This window comes from Mytilus californianus, unplaced genomic scaffold (genome assembly GCF_021869535.1).
Source record: "Mytilus californianus isolate M0D057914Y unplaced genomic scaffold, xbMytCali1.0.p SCAF_9, whole genome shotgun sequence".
Taxonomy (NCBI): Eukaryota; Metazoa; Mollusca; class Bivalvia; order Mytilida; family Mytilidae; genus Mytilus; species Mytilus californianus.
This window is the reverse complement of record NW_026262745.1, coordinates 9,335,979-9,342,156: the sequence shown is the minus strand read 5'-3', so window position 1 is coordinate 9,342,156 and position 6,178 is coordinate 9,335,979.

Here is a 6,178-nt window from a genome sequence, read left to right as displayed (position 1 = left end):
GGGTTAATATCAGCAATATCTCGGACAAGTTCTATAATGGTGGCCGATCGACTTTTTTTAAAAGAGTTATACCCCTTGGAAATATTAAATTTATGGAAAATGGCCTCGTTAGCGCTCTCACGGGTACAATTCTTGCCAGATTTTTATAAAACTTATACTATAGGTAAATATCAGCAATATCTTGGACAAATTTTATAATGGTGGACACTCAACTTTTTTTAAAAGAGTTATGACCCTTGGAAATATTAAATTTATGGAAAATGGCCTCGTTAGCGCTCTCACAGGTACAATTTTTTATAAAACTTAAAGAATATAATAAGTAATGCCCTTGAAGGTCTGTTTGAAATATTTAGTATACAATAAAAAAAACTTCTTTGTCCCCCACGCACGCTTTTTATTTATAAATTGTTTTAAAGAACAACAAAAAAAAGCGTTTTTTTTTAGTTATTGCCCCTGGATAGATAAAATATGTGCAACGCTGGGGACATTGGAACGCTGTTCTTTTATTTTTGATATACATTCTATGAATTCTGATCAATATGTTCAGACCATTCATTTTAAAAGAACTGTCTTGAACAAAACAAGATCATAGTGTTTGGAATGGACTTGAAAATTATAATCGATTAAGCAAAGTATTTGGATAGTATTCTATTCAATTTTTGATAATAATCGTTTTTTTTCTTTTTTAATTTGTATGTAAGTAATGTAAGAGTTTATTAACACACTTTTCCTCATTTTATACTTGGACATGAAATAATAGTATTGAAGAAGAATTAATTACCAAAACATACAGATTCATAAATACGGATTACTCTACACCAGAAACCCGTGTATATGTACAAATGGAAAGATTACAGGTGTTTTAAGGCATTTCTTTCATTTACAGGGAGGTTTCAAAATGTTTTTGTTAAAAATTAAGATATTTTTTTAATTATCAATTATTGAAAATAGTAATAGATTAATCGAAAATTTTCAACAATTGATCGGTTTTCGATAATAATTGATAAGCCGAACATCACTACAAGAGCAGTACATAAAATGTCTTTTTCAGTTTGTATTGTTAAATAAGTGTTTGGCCAACCCTATCAGTAGCGATGGACTCCCATTAATATGTTTCTGTGTATAGCAAAATAAAAACTTATAATACTGATATAACACATGTTCCTGAAAAAGCTTTTTTCAGGCATGCTCTAGACCAGAAGTTCTGGAGGCTTTATCAGGCATGCTCTAGACCAGAAGTTCTGGAAGCTTTATCAGGCATGCTCTAGACCAGAAGTTCTGGAATCTTTTGTCAGGCATGCTTTAGCCCAGATGTTCTGGAAGCTTTATCAGGCATGACCTAGACTAAAAGTTCTTGAAGCTTTATCAGGCATGCTCTAGACCAAAAGTTCTGGAAGCTTTATCAGGCATGCTCTAGACCAAAAGTTCTGGAAGCTTTATCAGGCATGCTCTAGACCAAAACTTCTGGAAGCCATATCGGGCATGATCTAGACCAATAGTTCTGGAAGCCACAACATTTTGAGCAGTCAAAACCAAGTTAGCCAAAACAGAACAGATAAATTTATGTAAGATCATCTCTGTCTGAGGACATAAGTGCTTGGGGCATGGACCTCCTTTAAAGCTCACCTTCCCCAAAGCTCCAAGTTAGCTATCCTCATTACTTGGCGTCCGTCATCATCCCTTAACTTAAACAAAAATCTTCTCCGAAACTACTGGGCTAAATTTAATCAAACTTAGCCACAATTATCATTAAGCTATCCAATTTAAAAAAATTGTTTGATGACCCCTAGGCGCCTACCAACTTACACGGCCAACATGGCTAAAAATAGAAAATGTGGTAAAATGCAAGTTTTGCCTTTTATTTTGAAAACTATAATAGACGGACAGAAACGTTATATAGCAAAAATGATAAGCAAAACAAGATATACAAATAAGTCAAACATGGTGGAAATCGTCAGTTGACTCCTTATTGAAGTTATTGCCCTTTAATGACGATTTTTACCATTTTTTTGTACCTATTATCGTAAAAACTATATAAGATAGATGGAAACTTTAAAAAACAAATATAAACAGTAAGACAGAGCTACAAATAAGTCTAATATTTCGAACATCGTAAATTGACTCCTTAAAGGAGTTATTGTCCTTAAATGACGAATTTTACCTTTTTTGTGTTTTGGGCAAACAATACAGAAGATAGAGAGAAACTGAAAAAAAAACAGCAATACAAGATCAACGAAAAAGTGATTTTAGTCATGAAATTACATTCTAGTCTACGATGTTTGAGAGTGTCCATTGTAGAAGACGCACAAAGACCTACACAGGGAAATTTCACTCCATGAATTTCACCTCAAACGAGCTTATACGTGAAACTCACCAAACATGACAGAAACAATATGTGTGAGTTTTTTTTATAAAACATAGCCATATGTCTGTGACAGAAACAATATGTGTGAGGTATTTATAACACAAGCCATATGTCTGTGATTTTGCTATGCTTTGACGAGTAAGCAAGTAAAGATAGATTATAATTTTAATCAGATTGTCTTTAAAAATTCCTGGTTACATTCAAGTTGTGCAACAAACATGCATGGTCACCAGAGCCAAATATTCAATTCTAATTTCTGTAACTACAAGGCATAATCTAGTGGAAATGTTTATTAGTAAAACCCGATGCAGAGATTCACGATTTCAAGATGACTGAATGGTTACACGGTTGTAATGATACTTCACTTGTCCCTATGGAACTGTCGGAGGGTATCATATTTCATCCTAAATCTACATCTCTTACCATTTTGATCGACTTGGAGTGAATGGGAACTGAAGGTAATTATTTCTTTATTGCTTCGTTAGTTCCGAATAAAAATATTGATTGATTGATGTTTGCTTAGCACCAGATTGTTTTATAAAAAAATAAACATGAGGATGTAGTGGCTTCCTTTTTATGGGATTTGTTTTTAAGGATTTTCATCATCCAAAATCGTTTATACTGATGAACATATACATTGGTTTCGATATTAAAGTTGATCTCGCATGTTATTGTTCTGTTAGGCTAGATTTAAATTGATAACGCTTTTTGCATGATAAATAGCTGATATATTGTCTTTTTGTGTGGTACATATTTTAATGTTGTTGTTTTGGGGAGAAGAAGACTTTTATGTCTTCGGTAATCCTATACTGCTGGATGTTTCTAAAATCATTGAACCGTTTCCAAGAGTGTTACCGTATCCCCTGTCTGTGCTTTACAACTTTATTAATTCCATGCCTCATCTCGACACCGATTTGTACACATGATCCGTTGCAAGTTTGTGAAATAGTATCTGCATCATTTTATGAAACAAAGACAGAGAAACAAATGTACAGTTAGGCTTAAAAAACAACCACTAACGTTAGTTTTCTAAATCTCACGTCTCAATGTTTTAATATTTCCCTTTTTACTTGCGTTAATTTTTATATTCCATCTAAGATTTTTATCTTACGTTATTCGAAATTTTGTATTTACTGTAAACGACTGTTTTTTAAAGCAGATTTTGTAGAACACATGCGTTGATTAAATTTTAAAGTACAGTGACAATTCAGGGCCGTAACTACATTGAGGCAAATGAGGCAAATGCCTCATGTTGGAAATTTAAAAAAAATCAATAAGTTGAAACAAAAAGCTTGTCTTCATATTAAATTGTTTTCACGGCGAGTGACTTGCAAGAAGCAAGCTTTGTTCACCCTCTGACGTCGTTCCTGTTTTTTCGGATCCATGTTTCTCATTTATTTTAGTTTTCAGTGTTGATTGTCTATAATTTGTTGTTATGTGTCTTATCTGTTCACGGGTTTGTCTTTTGTTCATTGATTGCCCTTCTTCATGACTATTGTCTGAGCGTTGAATTTCATTTGTAAATTAGTAATTTTGTTTTAAAAACTTGAGTTTTATTATATTTAAGGACCTTTCTTCTAATTTTAAAAACTACTTTAAATTTTAAATATATGTATCGGTTAGTCTATGAAAAGTTGATAATGAAAAATAAAAAATATCGAAATAGCATAGTCGAAGTGGTCGGTAATGACGGGTGAACGGTTGTGTGGTTTGGCAATGTTAGATCTCCACCGATGTCCAGATATTGTTTGAGAAAATGTTTTGAGAAGATACGAAGCTACCGGACATAGAAAAATTGGTCGTTTTTTCATGGAAAATTATACTTTATATTAACGAATACAAAACTGGCTCTCTTTTCTATTAAACTAAAAAGATGACATGGGTTAAATTAAAGTGAGACAACCAATCTCCTGGAATCGTTTAAAAACAAAAATAATGTATTGCCATATGACCTTTTACATTGAAGGGCGTAAACTTGCATTAAGCCGTGTTCAGGTCCTTTAATAGAAATTAAAGGGATATGGAGTAAATGTGCATGGAAAAAATACGAATTATCAATGAACAGGGCTTTTATTCCTGTTCTTCATCTTGACAGTCGCTGGAGGGTCTTCAACAATGAACGAATCATTCATACCTTACAACAATGTCAAGACGGCCACTAGCGTCGAATTAAGCGGTACTTAAAGTAACTGTGAATAAATTACAAAATCATAAACAAATTACACCAAAGTCTAAACGCAATACAAGACCAGAACAGGCAGATCCGACATTAATCGCCCGATATACATATTAAAACAGCACAAAAATGTAGCAATGAGGTCTTTTAAGAACAGTTTTCCTAAGTCTACCCTGAGTGTACCCTTTCTACCCCAGTTAGGAACTACATTAAGTTGTAATTGAAATGTGTTATAAAAACTGAATTCACATAGTTATATTAATGATAATCAGCCCCTTCTTAGCTTAATTTGAAAAGAACATAATTGACAGGCATAATACGTTTTTCCTACAAGCAGAAACTCAATAAAAAAAAAAAAAAAAAAAAAAAAAACAGCAGCCACACACTTAACTATGTGAATTACGATTTTTGCTTTATCCTTCATATCGGTCTTTTGATGATGTCCCTAAAAACTAAAAGTCTTACACTGAATCTATATATTTTGCTTTGAGACCAGAATATTGTCAAAAAAATAATTAAAACAAAACTTGCGTTTCAGATTAAGAAAGGGTCCGGGAAACGCTCAGAATGTACGATTTTGCGTCATTTTTTAGTGCTTCTGAGGGCCTTGAGTGGCCCCCAGACCCCTCGCCGGAAATTTTTTCGCCAAGCGGAGCGAGGCGAATAATTTAGCCTCAATTTTAACAGAGGCTAGTTACGGCCCTGCAATTTGGTCCGACCACTACTCGATCCTTATTATAAAAGTCAAACATTTACCGCTGAAATAGACCGTTCAAACGATGTAAAAGTAGACCATCATTATCATACATTTGAAGCCAGTTTGCAGACGCTTACCAAAGCTATGCAGAAATAAGAAAATAGGGTGATAAAATGACTGACCACACTGAGACGTAAATCAGGTGGCTGCTCTTGCTGCTTTAATCGTTCATTGAAAACATTACTAAAAAGTATAACAAAAATGCCGAAATCCAAGGTAAATTTAAAAAGGGGAAGAGAGGCGAAGGATACCAAAGGGACATTCAAACTCATAAGTCGAAAATAAACTGACAACACCATGGCTAAAAAATAAAAATAAAAACTGACAAAACCAAACATTATCAACCAACTGAAAGAGTGATAAACAACTGTCTTATTCCTGACTTGTTACAGGTATTTTCTTAAGAAAATGGTGGGTTAAACCTAAATTCAATTTTGAAAAAGTACATTATAAGTAATACCTTTATATCCTGTTCACAAGGAGAAAACTGACGCCCTCAAAATCTTGTAATCTGGACTTTTTTCTATTTTCTAGTTCAGTGCATATGTATTTTATTTATAGAAGCGGAATTTCAGCCATCCTAAGGAACCTGCCATTCTCTTTAGGGATTGAGTCTAAACTCAGTCCCTGAATAAATACCCTCTTACAATAATCAGTTTCTGTGTCTTTTGGGCTCTCACGATACAGTACGACCCGGGGCAATCTCAGTCCACATCATTGGACTGATAAAAATTTGAAATGTCTGACATATGTTGTTACAATGTCAGTCCAAATTGTCTGACACAAGGAAAGGATTTTTTTAATAGAATTATGATTGGACTGATGGAAATGAATTTTGTACAGACAAATTTGAGTGGCAGTCCAAATATCCAAAGACAAA